At 36.0% G+C, this 17,168-nt stretch overlaps 1 protein-coding gene across 1 annotated transcript in view; it reads left to right on the forward strand.

The window, feature by feature from the left end:
- The first annotated feature begins 1,965 nt into the window (after window positions 1-1,965).
- LOC107585783 (protocadherin Fat 3-like) overlaps window positions 1,966-17,168 on the forward strand; it is a 165,193-nt gene continuing 149,990 nt past the window's right edge. Inside the window, exon 1 of the mRNA XM_016272930.1 lies at window positions 1,966-2,089. The gene's annotated coding sequence lies outside the window, so the exon portion shown is untranslated. The remainder of the gene's footprint in view (window positions 2,090-17,168) is intronic.

A 17,168-nucleotide genomic window follows, 5' to 3' on the forward strand; every position in this document is an offset into this window, starting at 1 on the left:
TTTGGCATTGTATATATCATGTTAAAATTAAAACCATTAAAAAACATTTTCATTAATTTAGCTGTCAACATTTCTCATTTTAGTTTAACTTGATGTAGGCTACTAAAATAACTAAAACAAAAACTGTTATAAAAATGTGTCAAAACTATATAGACAAGTATAAAACAACAAAAACTACAAAGAAAGCAATACAATTATTTTAATAAAAATTGAAAATATAAAATACAACCTGATTAAAAATATTATATATAAAATATGAAGCAGCACAACTGTTTTTAACATTAATAATAATACATTTTCATTAATTTAGTTGTCAACATTTCTCATTTTAGTTTAACTTGATGTAGGCTACTAAAATAACTAAAACAAAAACTGTTATAAAAATGTGTCAAAACTATATAGACAAGTATAAAACAACAAAAACTACAAAGAAAGCAATACAATTATTTTAATACAAATTGAAAATATAAAATACAACCTGATTAAAAATATTCTATATAAAATATGAAGCAGCACAACTGTTTTTAACATTAATAATAATAGTAATAATAATAATAATAAATATTTCTTGAGCAGCAAATCAGCTTATCAGAATGATTTCTGAAAGATCGTGTGACACTGAAGACTGCAGTAATGATGCTGGAAATTCAGCTTTGCATCTCAGGAATAAAATACAGTTTAAATTACATTTTAAATCATTTTACAATAATACTGTATTTTTTCCATCAAATAAATGCAGTCTAATCCAAAGCTGTCCGTTTATGCCACTTTACACCTAATTTCTCCAACACACACACGTTTATTTCTGTGCATTATTGCGGGTTGTATTGTTTTTAAATTAGGCTAATTATAATTAGAACATCCTAACCTTACGCCGACACCTTAAAGAAACCTTTTGGCATTGTTAGATTTTAATTAAGATATTATTTAATTCCTTTATGAAGCTGTTTCCATCATGAGAGCTATACAAAGAAGGCTATTTCAGCCACTCTCATTTGGTCTCATCAAATATAGCAAACCTGACCCTCACCCACTCACCTCGTGCGTTTGATGTCAGCTCTGCGTGACAAGTGGATATCCACCTAACAGCACACCAGCGGGACAGAAAAATCAGCCCCTCCTGTCCCCGTGCAGTCAGGGGTGCACAATGGAAATCGATTTGTGCATTATATCATGGCTACATTAATTACACGGCAGTTCATTTCTAAAAGGCCCCGTAGCCGCCCGTGATCATCACTCTGACTCTCAGCTGGACGCGCCCGAGCTTCAGGACGAGTGGACCAGCGCACTTATGCAGCGCTGACCCATTTATCACTGCTACCGCAACGTCCAGCTGTTCTCAAATACAGTGCAGTACAGCACAATTCAGTCTTATTAATAGAGTGTTAAAACTAAATTGCCTGCAAACAGACAAAACATAAACAGTGGGTAGCTTGAGTCGGGGTAACTAAAATTAGAACCATTAAAAAAAAAAAAAAATTAACATGAACAAAAACATTAAACTTGGACACATAAAAAAGACAAGAACACACAATAAAATAAAAAGTGAAAATTGTTATATGTTATCTGTATCTATGAGTTATCTGCTTTTGCAAATTAACTCTTCATATATATATATGAAGTGAAAATGAAGTATGCAATTACATATTTATAATTTAAATATATTTTAACTTATAATTGCATAATGTAATCTTTAAATAATAAATACTTATTAAAGAAATTACTGATACAATACATGCAAATGATAAATGATGCCAAACCGTCCATCCGTCCGTGTGTGTGTGTGTGTGTGTGTGTGTGTGTGTTCTCGTCCGGTAGGCTGCGCTATGCTCGCACCCGCAGGAGTCGCTCTTCCCCCCTTCCGTGCGCGCGCTTCTCCGGTCCCACGCCGAGCGAGCGTGTGTATGTGTGTGTGTTTGTGTGTAAGAACGCGCGTGTGTGAACGCAGGAGCACATTGCTGTTGCAGGAGCTTCGGCGAGACGGTCGCTCTACCGATGCGCGGTCGGATACGGAACTTCTCATGGATACGGCAAAGTAGCGCGCCGGCGCCTGTCACTCACCGAGCGGATTTATTACTCACGAGGATAGGTATGCGAAATGAAGTCATATGCAATGTGCTTATTGATCAACTAACTGCGTTTGGGAGTGAAAGTTGGCTGGGCAGCGGATGGGGGCAGACAGAATGAAGGGGGGCAAGTACTGAAGCAGGTTTATTCCGCAGTAAAGGCATGCGTTGCGTTGGCTGTGTTACGCTTTTGGGGTTTGGGTAGACCTTTTGCAGTGGATCTTACGGGTAAATTGTGGTTGTGCATTGATGTTGTGAGTGCATTCAGGAGAAGTAGCCTGATTTAAGTTGTCATGGGGGAATATCTGTACATAGAGGACTTGTGGACATGCAGAGGGCAGAGAAAGTTGTCGGAGGTGTGGTGGATGTTAATGCATGCGTGGTGCAATGACAAGGTGGAGAGCTCACAGGGTCCCGAGCATCCATGAAAGTGCTGTAAATTTACAGGCGGCCCCCGGTGCATGTGTGTGTATGAATTCTCAAGGGGCCCCGTGCATCTTTTAATTAAAACCCACGGAGCACATACACACAAACTGCACACTTCAGATCCTCCACTGGAGAGAGAGAGAGAGTGTGTGTGTGTGTGCTGCACGTATTAATGTGCTGAATTCACTTTTTTCTCTCCATCCTCATAAGATTGGCTTCACACCGCTCTGCACTCGGATGATGTTGGCGTGCTCCGCACATCAATGGGAGACACACACTCTCTGAAATGCGACACTGCCCTGCGTTAGGCGAATACAGAGCGATATAGGGTCAGCTAGACACAGATATGTGCATACTTGCATACATAATCATATGCATGCTTGCATATAGAAAAAAGTGCATGCCAATTCACTGTGATTGCTAAAAACAGAAACTCTTTCATTAGAAATGTAAAGGAAATTGTGAACTACCTCTGGTTTGTTTTTCCACCAACTCTCACTTTTATAGATGACTCACTTATTCCCAGCATTAGATTAGTTTTGATATGCTTTTGCGCTGCTTGCATCCTCGGGTTGAGTTTTGGGACAAAGCCAGGCAGGGTCAGGCGGTGTGTATTTATGAGAAATCTTTGATTGGTAATTTGGTTTGTGAAGAGATATTGTGATCCACTTTTGAAATTAAAGGTCCGCTCAACCCAAAAATGAAAATTCACCGTCATGTTGTTCCAATACCGTATGACTTTCTTTCTTATGTAGAACACAAAAGGAGTTATTTTGAAAAAAAATGTCTCAGCATCCATGCAATGGAAGTCAATGAGGTCCAATATTGTTTAAATGCATTATTAGTGTTATTTTTTTTATATGGCCAATACTGATATCTAGAGACCACATTGGTCAATATAATGTAGACATTTACATAATACCATTTAAAAATAATAATTGAGATCCACAACCGTGCTGAAATATAAATTGAAACATTTATTTAACTAAATTTACTATAATATTTGGCATTAAAAGGAATGTTTCATCCAAAAATGAATACTTTGTCATCATTTTATCATCTTCATATCATTCCAAACCTCTATGACTTTCTTTTCTTCTGTGAAAGGCAAAAGAAGATATTTAGCAGAAAGTCTGTGCTGCTCTTCTCTATACAATGAAAGTGAATGGTGACCATGGCATGTCTTGAGTTTTTCACTGTCTGTTCCTCACATATATGTTGCTAACATATGATTTCTGTAGACTATATAGCGCACAAGTTGTATGGACTGCTTTTATAACGCCTTTATTGTGCGTTTTAGAGCTAGACCGAGTTTGGTCACCATTCACTTTTTTTATTGCATGGAAAAGAGCAGCTTGAAATATCTTCTTTTGTTTTCCACTGGAGTTTGGAATGACATTTTGAGAGTAAATTAATTATTATTGTTATTATTTTCAGCAATGCTAATCTCAAAATGGCTGATGTATCAATCTAGCACTAGATAATATGACTCAACCTTATGTTTGTTAATGCATTTGTTTCCCTTTCACAATTGAATCACCATTGGACAGCGCAGCAAAGCAATGCGTTTATGCTTTGCTAATGCACAAACTATAAAACATCAAACCACAGTGGAAACACATATTAAGATTATGCTCAAAGTGCGTCTAAGAACCGAGTGAGTGAAAGAGGAGCTATTTAGTCTGTGTGGAGCGACACACACACTTTTGTCCATGTTCCAAACAGCTGTCTGTTCGGATACATGATATGCTTTCTGGAAAACATTTTTTTTACTGGTCCACCTGTTCAGTGCCGTTTGTCCTTTAATGCATGCATCAGTTTGTGTGTGTGTGTGTATGCGGGTAGAATGACCTCCACGTCGCTGATCAATGCCGACGTTCTCCCTTAGAAACGGAGGGATGTGTCCCCGTGTGGGGCGACCCTTCCCCCGTCTGTTCCCAGCGCAGCCCAGCTTGTGTGTGCGAGCCCATTCTCAGCATCTGTCTTTGCCAAATGCCAGGACTCAGTGGACGCTTCACATTAAAATCAGCGGCCCGCTCCGCATGTATGAGGGGGTAGGGAGTCCTGATGTGCCGTTGTTGCGTCTCCCAGCGTCCATGCCATTGTTTGTGTGCGCTGTGTGTGTGTGTGTGTGCGTGCTTTTGTTCTCCGCTTGCGCTGGAATGCTCTTCAGTGCTGTGTCAACTGTAGAGACCCCCTCAGATCCCGTCCTGCACCCCGCGGCCCCTCTCTCCAATGTTTTCCTTGTTTTTCAGTCTTAATTTGTTTTGTCTTGCCCTTCTAGTTTGTCATTTTTCATAGAGGACTGAAAGACGGAGTAATTAGAGTGGGCTCTTTCTGAAAGCTTCTTTCTGTGTGCGGTCAGCAGGACGGGGGCCGCACTTATAAACAAATGTCTAAGACAGTCAAACACAAGAGTCTCTGGTGCTGTGTCTCAAAACCCTAGTGAGCTGCCTACTTGGGTAGCATTTTTTGGTATTATAAATGCATTTCATAGCTTGCTTAAGAGACCGTGGCACGGTACTAAATGATTAGGCCTACTATTTTCATATGCTATTATTTAAATGGAACTTTTAAAACACTTTGGTATTAACACATAATACATGTCAACAAAAACATTGAAAAAGGGAATTTTTATGTAGCCGAAAACCAAACGTTTTTGCAATTTAAATTTGGTTAACGAACTGGTTAAACTCTTTATGCTGTTCAGGGTGTAATGTTCTTGGTTGATAAATTGAACCATTTGAAGTAAAGTTTTCAGGAATTTAGCGCATCAAAGTTATTTTTTACTGAAACATAAACTGAAAGTTTTCATTTAGCTGAAAACTAAAAATAAAGTTTCTGTAATTAAATTTGAGTCATTTAACTCTTTATGCTGTTCTGGTTGTTATGCTTTTGGCTGATAAATTAAACCAGTTGTCATAAAAATCTTGGGGAATGAGGCACTGAAATTATTTTTTTTAACGAAACACCAAGACCAAAAGTTTTCGTTCAGACAAAAATAAATTTTAAATGTAATTAAATGGGTCATTGAACCTTTCTGGCTGTTTAGAGTGTCCTATTCTTGGATGATAAATTATAAACCAGTCATAATAAAGTTGCTCAAGTATGAGGCGCTAAAAATTTTATTTTTATTTTTATTTTTCTGAAACACAGAAACGTCTCGGGTTACTTATGTAACCATGGTTCCCTGAGGGGAACGAGACACTGCGTCCTCTAGGGGTCGCTATGGGGAACGCCTCGTCGTGACCCGTGTCTGAAGCCTACATTGAAAAAACACCAACTTGTTTGGCCGGCGACAGCCATGACGTCACTACCGTCGCAACGAGTACATTGGGTTTGATCCAGCTCGGTAGACCAGGAGAGAGAACGAGAAAGCGAGCGAAATGCAGGGTTTGGTCCAGTATGGTCGACTGGTTGAAATCTGAGCATGTGATTTTAAGGCTAAGAATACGTCTCTGAACTACACACACCATGAGATGAACACGATATAATTGCTTTTCCAAGATTTCTGGAGTACGTTTTACGAGGAAATACTATTTAGTTTAAAATTTCATGTTTAATTCAATTGCAGTGTCTTGGTAATTATTTGTGAAATTTGGCAATTTTTGAGTGAATTTTTTTTCCTACTCAAATTTAGGAATGACCTACATAACTATATTCCTATATAAGTTGACCACATTAATTGAGTAGTACATTATTGCACGAGTAAACCATAATAACTTCATGTGTGCATGAGTGTTTTGTGTTTGTGTATAACGTGATCCGTGTGTGTGTGCGGAGGCTGGTGAATGATGCGCTCTGAGCACATGCTTGTCGATTCGGTGACGCCCTTGTCTGTCTCGCCGGTGAGCCTGATGTGTATCGATCCAGGATGCCACCATCAGTGCCAACCACACATACACACACACACACACTAAAACATCCTCTGTGTTAACAGTCTGAGAAAAACTCTTCTCTTCCTGACAATCAAAAGCCACTTGATCATTAAACCAGCCAATCACGGCTCACTTTAATAGCAGCTAACCTAATCACAGCGTTCTTCTGAAGAAGCAACTCGGATAGGAAACTTATTGGCTTGTCTTTTAAAGAAACTTATTCTGTCCCTCAGCGGACTGGTGGTTATCTTAGTATCAGAGTAATTTGTTGATTGTGCAAAATCACAAAATAACCATTTTTTGATTGATTTTGCTTTAGCTTGTGAAACGTGGTTAAAGTCATCATGAAATCAGAACTTACACTATTTGTTTTCTTTCAAAATGTAATACAACACTACTTCAAATAACTTTCCTGTTCAGCTGATGTCATCAAGCCCTCTTATATTTAAGCCCTCTCCTCCAATCACGTGTCATTTAATGTTATTCACCATCCAATCAGATTAAATAAAGTCTCTCACTAAATTTATTTTCTTTTTAATAATCTTGTTTCACTAGGAAGTGTGTGACCACAGTGTGTGTGGTTTTGTGAACTTCGTTTCATGTTGACTAGTAAAAGCAATGACCTTCGTTGTTTTTGAAGGAGTGGAAAGGTTTTAGAGAGATGTCAAAGGTCATCGGATAGGTGTACGATTACAACTAAGTGACGTGACATGTGGCCAAGTATGGTGACTCATACTTGGAATTAGTGCTCTGCATTTACCCATCCAAAGTGCACACACACAGCAGTGAACACACACACACACCCGGAGCAGTGGGCAGCCATTTATGCTGCGGCGCCCAGGGGGCATATGGGAGCTCAAGGGCAGCTCAGTCGTGGTATTGAAGGTGGGAGAGAGCGCTGTACATTCACTCCCCAGACCTACAATCCCTGCCGGAACGAGACTCGAACCCACAACCTTTGGGTTATGAGTCCGACTCTCTAACCATTAGGCCACGACTTCTCCATGTAACATATGAAACTTTATCCTGGGCCGGGTCAGCGTTTACATGAAAACGCGTAACGTTAAATACTTAAAGCTACCCGAAAGCGATAACCATGTGTTCTGTGAAAACTTAAAGAATCGTTTTTGTTTTTTTTAAAAGATTTTTTGGTGCGTCTTTTATAATCATGGCTTAAAATCTGGTAAGGGCTAATTAACTGTAGCAAATCGTGTAAAAATTTAGCATCTTGTATTGGAAAATAACAAATTCCACTGAAGAATTTATACTGATGTGCATTTTGTGTTAGATATGTTATCGTTCTTGACAGACAACATGTTGAAGCCACAAAATTCAGTCACAAATTCATTGACTTTTGAAAATTAAGTTTACACAGTTGGCTTTGAAATGGATTGGCTTTGAAGAGCAAAGTTGTTTTTATTGTCTCTTACAACAAAAATCTTTTATTTAAACCCATGGATATGCAGATTCTTTTGAAAATGATTACCCTTTTTTTGCAGATTTTGACTTGTACCTTTACAAATTTGTATTCTGAACAGTAAAACAAGGCATGTTACCAAACCTGATCTAAGCTGCATTTGTATGTTGTTTGAAATCCAGGTAACATTTGTGTTGAATTTAAGTAGTTTTTTTGTCATTTATAACACTGTTTGTATCATAGGCTATACATACACAGTGTGCAATTGTAGTTCGACAACTGTCTGAATTCACTCATTTTCACTCATCTTGTCCCTAGTGTGGCTATAGTTTCCTCAAATTTGCGAAACAAATTGTAATTGCTAGTATAAATAAAACCTTATTTTCTCATCACGAAGTCATGTGATCAGAAATCCATAAAGTGCTTCTGTTTTTAACGTCATTTTACGTAAAGAGATATGTAAAGTAGCAATTACGTGTCCGTTCACGGACTGAAAACCTGATGCTACAAAGTGCGTTAACTTGCTTACAGTGCAGAAAAACTCATTTCTAAGTGATTAGAAACTTGAAATGGACCACCCACCCATGTCCGCTCACACACATTCGTCTCTCCGCTCGTTGATATCTCCCACCCTCCTCCATTGTTTGTCCCTGATGTGTTTTTCTTAGGCTCCGATTCATTACATCAGTTGAGATAAATTCTGTTTTTCATTGGCTTGATGTTACCGGAAGCAGGGTAGCAGCTCGTTTAGGACGCGGCAGTGGCGGGTCGATAGCTTGTTAGAGCTCCGTTTGACAAGATGTCGTTCGCAGAGGTAATTTACCCGTAAACTCGCTAAAGTTGCCGCTTACGTCACTGTCGTCCCCATGTGGATGAGCACAAATCAAAAGCGCATTGATCGGCATGCAACCTTTCTAAGACAAACACCTGCCTGTGTGTTTGTGCATTTGCGATAGTAGTTTATTGTTGCTCTGTTGGTCAATGTTCGTTTGAATGTGAGTGTGTGATTCATAATTGATAAAGGAGTTTTGTCTTCGATAAAGGAGTTTTGTTGCTTTTTCCCTTACTGTGGTAATACCATTTTATGATCAGCATAGTTATGTATATGACAGTTAATCATTCTAGTATTATTTAGTAAAACGTGGTTGTACTAGCGACACTGATAGTGGTGGACAACAGAGGTTGTCATGTTGAGATTTTTTGTGGAAGATTTCTGGCCCATATTGTAAGGAGGCAGCAATTTTTTTTTCAAAATCACATTGAAAAATTTAAGTTCATAACAAATTATACATTTGTTTTTAATATTCATATGGAAAATGTTCAACTAATTTTTTGAAAATAATCCAGTAAACTTTCGGGTTTGCTAAATTATTTCATCATGATCTCATTAGGTAAGTTACTTAAACATAAATGTAAATGCCATTTACAATTACTTTTATTATGCCAAAGACATTTAATGTTTTTTTTTATTTTTTTATTTCAACTTAAATGTAAAATTGGTCAGCATTGTGCTAGCTTAATTTTGAGGCCGTTTACATAAAATGTAAAGTGTATAGGTTTGATGTGTTTCAAATTATTTGTATGTAGATTTGCCTCACAGGTTCATAGTCATAAACAAGGTCATAGGTTCGATTCCCAGGGAATGAACTGATAAGATGTATGACTTGAATGCAATGCGTAAAAATACGTTAATATAAATCTAAAAGTAGCTAGAGCATGAATTGGATCCGCTTGCTTTTTGCACAAATTTGTTGATTATAAATGATTTTTTGGTGAAAATGTATGGGCCATACTGTAGGGAGGCAGCAAATTTCTTGAAAAATTAAAGTTTGTTGCATATAATAAATTAGTTTTCAATATTCTTAAAAAAAGTAAACTAAATAGTTCAATATTTAGAATTATATATAATTTTTTTGGGTGAAAAAGAATAACATTATTTTGTGTATTTGGTGTAATGCAATGCTGTTTACACGGTTTAAGGTTAAAAAAACACATTATTTTCCACATACCATACATTTTTGTTGCCTCTCTCAGTCCTGCCTTTCTGAAATGCGTCCATTTTTACAAAGCTCATCGTTCTGAAAAGCGAGGTGTGCTCTGATTGGCCAATTATCCAGTACATTGTGATTGGCCGAATACCTCAAGCGTGTGACGGAAATGTTATCCCCCTTACCATATTTGGAAACGCACCACGTCTCCACGACATGGCGGTGGCGGCAACAATACTAGGGCTGGGTTTTGACACAAATTTTCACTAGCTTTCGATTCGATTCGATTCAATATCGATTATTTTAGATATATATCAGGTACAGTACATACCAAATTTTCTCAAAGAAAAAACAATCTCTCAACTAATGCTGTAAAATATACATGAGAGTCAGTTGGTAGCCTACTACATTACTATAATATTGAAGGTTAAAATGAACTGATTTGTTAAAATTTCACTTAATGAAGTTTTTAAAATAATAAAGTTACAATTACATAATAAAATTTCTACTTCAATTTGTTTTTGTTTGTTCATTTTATGATCAGCATAGTTATGTATATGACAGTTAATCATTCTAGTATTATTTAGTAAAACGTGGTTGTACTAGCGACACTGATAGTGGTGGACAACAGAGGTTGTCATGTTGAGATTTTTTGTGGAAGATTTCTGGCCCATATTGTAAGGAGGCAGCAATTTTTTTTTCAAAATCACATTGAAAAATTTAAGTTCATAACAAATTATACATTTGTTTTTAATATTCATATGGAAAATGTTCAACTAATTTTTTGAAAATAATCCAGTAAACTTTCGGGTTTGCTAAATTATTTCATCATGATCTCATTAGGTAAGTTACTTAAACATAAATGTAAATGCCATTTACAATTACTTTTATTATGCCAAAGACATTTAATGTTTTTGTTTTTTTTAAATTTCAACTTAAATGTAAAATTGGTCAGCATTGTGCTAGCTTAATTTTGAGGCCGTTTACATAAAATGTAAAGTGTATAGGTTTGATGTGTTTCAAATTATTTGTATGTAGATTTGCCTCACAGGTTCATAGTCATAAACAAGGTCATAGGTTCGATTCCCAGGGAATGAACTGATAAGATGTATGACTTGAATGCAATGCGTAAAAATACGTTAATATAAATCTAAAAGTAGCTAGAGCATGAATTGGATCCGCTTGCTTTTTGCACAAATTTGTTGATTATAAATGATTTTTTGGTGAAAATGTATGGGCCATACTGTAGGGAGGCAGCAAATTTCTTGAAAAATTAAAGTTTGTTGCATATAATAAATTAGTTTTCAATATTCTTAAAAAAAGTAAACTAAATAGTTCAATATTTAGAATTATATATAATTTTTTTGGGTGAAAAAGAATAACATTATTTTGTGTATTTGGTGTAATGCAATGCTGTTTACACGGTTTAAGGTTAAAAAAACACATTATTTTCCACATACCATACATTTTTGTTGCCTCTGGGTGAAAAAGAATAACATTATTTTGTGTATTTGGTGTAATGCAATGCTGTTTACACGGTTTAAGGTTCAAAAAACACATTATTTTCCACATACCATACATTTTTGTTGCCTCTCTCAGTCCTGCCTTTCTGAAATGCGTCCATTTTTACAAAGCTCATCGTTCTGAAAAGCGAGGTGTGCTCTGATTGGCCAATTATCCAGTACATTGTGATTGGCCGAATACCTCAAGCGTGTGACGGAAATGTTATCCCCCTTACCATATTTGGAAACGCACCACGTCTCCACGACATGGCGGTGGCGGCAACAATACTAGGGCTGGGTTTTGACACAAATTTTCACTAGCTTTCGATTCGATTCGATTCAATATCGATTATTTTAGATATATATCAGGTACAGTACATACCAAATTTTCTCAAAGAAAAAACAATCTCTCAGCTAATGCTGTAAAATATACATGAGAGTCAGTTGGTAGCCTACTACATTACTATAATATTGAAGGTTAAAATGAACTGATTTGTTAAAATTTCACTTAATGAAGTTTTTAAAATAATAAAGTTACAATTACATAATAAAATTTCTACTTCAATTTGTTTTTGTTTGTTTAATATAAATATAATGGTGGCTGTCATAAAATCTTGATGGATTTATTCAAACATAAATTAAACATATAAAATTTATAATGAATATGTTATATGGTGCATATATTTAGCAAAATGCCCTTCTCTACAGTTTATTTTTCTCTCTGACTAATGAGTTTATGGTCACCGAATATGTTTTTTCTAAATGTGACGTTACATGACACATTGTTTACAAGTCATTATTGACGTCTTTGCGCGGCTGAAACACTGATTAAGCGATTACATGAGACTGGATACAGATTGTAAAGTTATACTCTTTCTTTTAACTTACCTTCGGATGTTTAGTCATGCTTATTTTGTGCTGAAACTGGTTTTAATGTGGAGGAGATTCTTAGTTCACGTGCGCCTCGCACTGCTGCGTCTGTTGAACTGAGGCGCTACAGTGAAGTGATCTGTCACTTCACATTAAACAGCACCAAAACGGCATTTATTGTTTGAATACTGCAATACAATGGACAGAATTTGAAATCTGAGACTTTGTTTCATATTAAAAGTACCAAAGTGCTTATTGCGGTATATTGGATGGGACGTTCCGTCCCCTTCAACGTTCCGTCCATTAACTGAAAACAGGCTATACTAATCAATTCTTGGTATTTAAGAATCGATATCACTCCGTAAAAATGAGAATCGATTAATATCGAGATATCAATATTTTTTACCCAGCCCTAAACAATACTACAGTGAGAATAAAAGTTATGCCGCCTTTCTTTGCGTAAACATTTGGACGGTGTTATGCAAATCTTCCACAGTGATGTAGATATGTGGGGGTGTGTTTAAATGAGGCGTTTTAGGAAGGTGTGACTGAGTCATAACTTTTATAAAGAATATCTCTTTGGGTTTGAGACTTTAGTCTTTGCAGCTTCCGCACGGACAGCTTATAACACTCCTAAGACAAAGGAAAACTCAAAATCACATCATATGACCCCTTTAAAAAAGTTAACTAAATAGTTCAATATTTTTTTAAATAATCATGCAATAATCAGATGATCAAACTGATAAGATGCATACAATGAATGCAATGCAGTTAAGTTGGGTAAATGTAAATCTGAGAAGTAGAGCTTAAATCGGAGCCACTTGCTTTTAACACAGCTAAGTAGTACATCTAATAGGCTTTGCATTCCCAGTGAATGCATGAACCGATAAGATGTAAACTTTGAATGCAATGCAATTACTTTGGATAAAAGTGCCTGTCAAATGCATGAATCTATAAAAGTTGATTATAATGGAAGAGATTGAGTTTCGTTGTTGTGATGTGCCGCTTGCCTCCAATTTAGAGTCGGAATGTTAAAACTATCTGTTTAGAAATGATTATAGTCTTTTCTTGTGTTTACACTTGTTGATTTCATTTCAGAATCCATATTATAAGTGGAAGGCTTTCTTCTTTTGATAAATAGCTCTTGATGGGGTTGGCGGCTTGGCCAGTTTATTTTTTCTGTCTTTTTGGGGGGCACAGGATTTTTAAGTTTGGGCACTCGATTGCACATTGGGCCCTGGAGTAAAGGGGCCCATCCATAAATTTAGGGAAATTCAGCAATAGTCATGGGTGGTATTTGTTTAGTGCATAAAATCATGTGTGTGTATCCATATGCATTCATTCATTGTGTATTCTGTGTGTTTGCACTTACTTAGTGGTTTATGTTGTTCTGCACTCAGTTGATTATCATATGTTTGTGTTTTGTGCATGTGTGTAGGCTCATACTCTATTGTGCTGTGCGTTTATGTGTTTGTTATAGCCAAGGGGATTGGTAAACTATGGCTGTTCTGCTCGTAATGGAAGTGGAGCGTGTTCAGACTGCACAGCTGCCTAGAGCTTTTTCTGTGTGTGTGTGTGTGTGTGTGTGTGTGTGTGTGTGTTTGTCTTTGCGAACACTTGTATGTTCTTCACGTATGGAGGGAGTGCGTTCAATGCAATTGTGGAGGTGTTTTCGACTCTGAGATCAGAGCGACTCTGTTTATGTTGGTTTAGTTAGCTGTACCTTAGGGACAAAACTGTCCACAGAAGTTAGCTAAACTTGACAGAAACCTCCCTTAAGGGACGTCCTCAAAGGTAAAATGATTCATAAATACAAACTGTTTTCTTTTAGACTTTGGCTTTGGGATTGCCTGTAGTCATAGAATTTGCTTTATAGTCTGTATATACAAGTAAACTTGTGTGTTATCTGGTTTAGTGAGTTTTTACAAGCTGTAATTGGGTTTGGAGCTGAATATTACTGCTAGAAACACAAGCCACACACGTCGAAGGAGATAAAGTTTGGAAAAGCGAGATTTGATGATGGAAATGGGGCTTGAAGACAGACTGGAAGCAGTTTCATTGCAGCAGATATGTTAGTGACTAGGTCTTTCTGAGTGTATGTGTATAAATAAAGTGTTCAGATTTGATTAGTTTTGAAGGTGAGGGAAGCCCAGGCACACTGACACACACACACACACACGCGCGCCTGTATGAGTCAGACATTCATGGCACTTTCTCTCAGTGTTTTTGGCAGTGTGCGGTCAGTGCACTTTTACCTGACATAAATTCACACTTATAAACACATACACAACACACAATGACACACTGATAGAAGCACACATACAAAGACACATTTACTTAGCTGTCAACTTCTATTGTTTTTATATAGAGCTATTGCAATTGAAAATGCAATGGACTAAACATATCCCACACTGAAACTATAGGCCTAGCTGAAAAAGTTGATTATGCAATTATTTTACCTATTTAGCATTAATCACTTACTGAGGAAATTTTCAAATATTGTTAGATGTAAACATTTTTTCCCTTTTCTTTTCTTTTAGTTTACGTGATTGCAATGAGCTAATGAAGCACACGATTCTTGAACATTTTGCTAATAACTTAATTTGTGTTTAAAACAATTATTATGTAAGTGATGTAAATCCATTTATTTTGGAACTATATGAATCATTTTTCTTGCATTAATTGAAACTGGACAGTGGATTTTTCTGTTCAGTATCTCATATTAATATCATATCTCATAGTAATCTCATATGTTACATAAAGATTAAAGATAAAGTTATGAAAAGTTTTATGTGACATAAATTCACACTTATAAACACATACACAACACACAATGACACACTGATAGAAGCACACATACAAAGACACATTTACTTAGCTGTCAACTTCTATTGTTTTTATATAGAGCTATTGCAATTGAAAATGCAATGGACTAAACATATCCCACACTGAAACTATAGGCCTAGCTGAAAAAGTTGATTTTGCAATTATTTTACCTATTTAGCATTTATCACTTACTGAGGAAATTTTCAAATATTGTTAGATGTAAACATTTTTTTCCATTTTCTTTTCTTTTAGTTTACGTGATTGCAATGAGCTAATGAAGCACACGATTCTTGAACATTTTGCTAATAACTTAATTTGTGTTTAAAACAATTATTATGTAAGTGATGTAAATCCATTTATTTTGGAACTATATGAATCATTTTTCTTGCATTAATTGAAACTGGACAGTGGATTTTTCTGTTCAGTATCTCATATTAATATCATATCTCATAGTAATCTCATATGTTACATAAAGATTAAAGATAAAGTTATGAAAAGTTTTATGTTTTTCAAGTTTGACACATTGAATGTTATAATTTAATTCAGTCAGGCCTGTCCACTGTTGAGGGTGTTTGCTTAGGTGGAAATTTGATGTATAAAAATTTATCAAAATAAAAAATATATATCAAAAGTTTTAAGTTTGTCAAGTTTGACGCATTGAATATTATGATGATTTATTTAATTAATTTAGGCTTGTCCACTACACAGGATCTTTGAGTTAAGTTTATGTGGTAATTTGATGTGAGAAATAAAAAATATTTCCAACATGTGCATGTTAAATAAATTAGAAACGATTATCAAATGTTTTAAGTATGTCAAGTTTGTCACATTGAGTATTATGATGTTTTGTTTAATTCAGTTGGGCTTGTCCACTACTATAAAAAAAAGTTTCCAACATGTGCACATTTCATGAAATAAAAAGGGTTATTACATTTACATTTACATTTAGTCATTTAGCAGACGCTTTTATCCAAAGCGACTTACAAATGAGGACAATAAAAGCAGTCAAAACTAACAAAAGAGCAACAATATATAAGTGCAAATGACAAGTCTAGGTTAGCCTAACGCAGTACACGTAGCAAGGTATATATATATATATATATATATATATATATATACAGCTGTCCTTATTTCTAATTATTTTTTTATTTTTATTTTTTTTTAAATAAAAAAAGAAGATAAATAAAGATAAAGTAGAATTAAAATAGAATAGAAAGTGCTTGTTAAAAGTTTGTCAAGGTTTAATTCCATTAGGCTTGTCTATAACATAGGGTGTTTGTGTTAAGTCTATGTAGTGATTTGATGTAAAAAAAAAAAAAAACGAATTTTCAACATGTGCACCACTGTCCGCAATTCAATAGTTAAGTCAAAAAACAGCATTTTTTTGTTCTTCTTTTTTTTTTTTAAAGTAAACATAACAGAAGACAGTAGAAAATCAAATGAGTTAAAAAAAGTGCTTTAAGTTACATTATAGTGCCAGTCTCAAGAGTGTGTGTTTCAGTCCGTGTCACACGCGTCACTCTCCTCTAATCTCTAGCAAATCGCAGGTCTCTCTCTCGATCCATCTTTCCATGTGGGCTTGTCTCTCTTTGATGAATCACTTATTGAAGGACAGCAAAGGGGTCGTTCAGGCAGCAGTAGTGGAGCTCAGAGCGGGGCCATAATCAGTCCCAGAGGGTTCGAGCAGTGAGGACAGTAGCACCAGCTCTGATAGCGGTAATTAACCTGACTGTATATTCCCACGGCATGACAGGGGGACTAAACGCGCACATACCGGCAACAAACTCCCACCGAACACAGGCACTCGCTCCAGGAGCGACTGGAAGAGAAAGATATTGTTCAGAGCACACCTGATTCATTATTGTGACAGGAACTCGCAAGATCCATTGTTCTGAGAGGATGCATTGTGTTCTGTTGTAGGCACTGTACATCCAAAGAAATGAATAGAAATATTAATCTGTCACCTTCCGTAGTGCTAAATTAGTGCTACATGACAGCAAAAGCAATCAAAATTCTGTATATTTATGAGTGTGTGTGTGTGTGTGTGTGTGTGTAGGGCGGCAAAACGATTAATTGAGATTAATCGTATTCAAAATAAAAGTTTGTTTACATACTATATGTGTGCCTACTGTGTATTCTTTATTATGTATATAAATACACACATGTATATATTTTACTAATATTTATATTTATAA

This window comes from Sinocyclocheilus grahami, unplaced genomic scaffold (genome assembly GCF_001515645.1).
Source record: "Sinocyclocheilus grahami isolate Dianchi unplaced genomic scaffold, SAMN03320097.WGS_v1.1 scaffold74.1, whole genome shotgun sequence".
Lineage (NCBI taxonomy): Eukaryota > Metazoa > Chordata > Actinopteri > Cypriniformes > Cyprinidae > Sinocyclocheilus > Sinocyclocheilus grahami.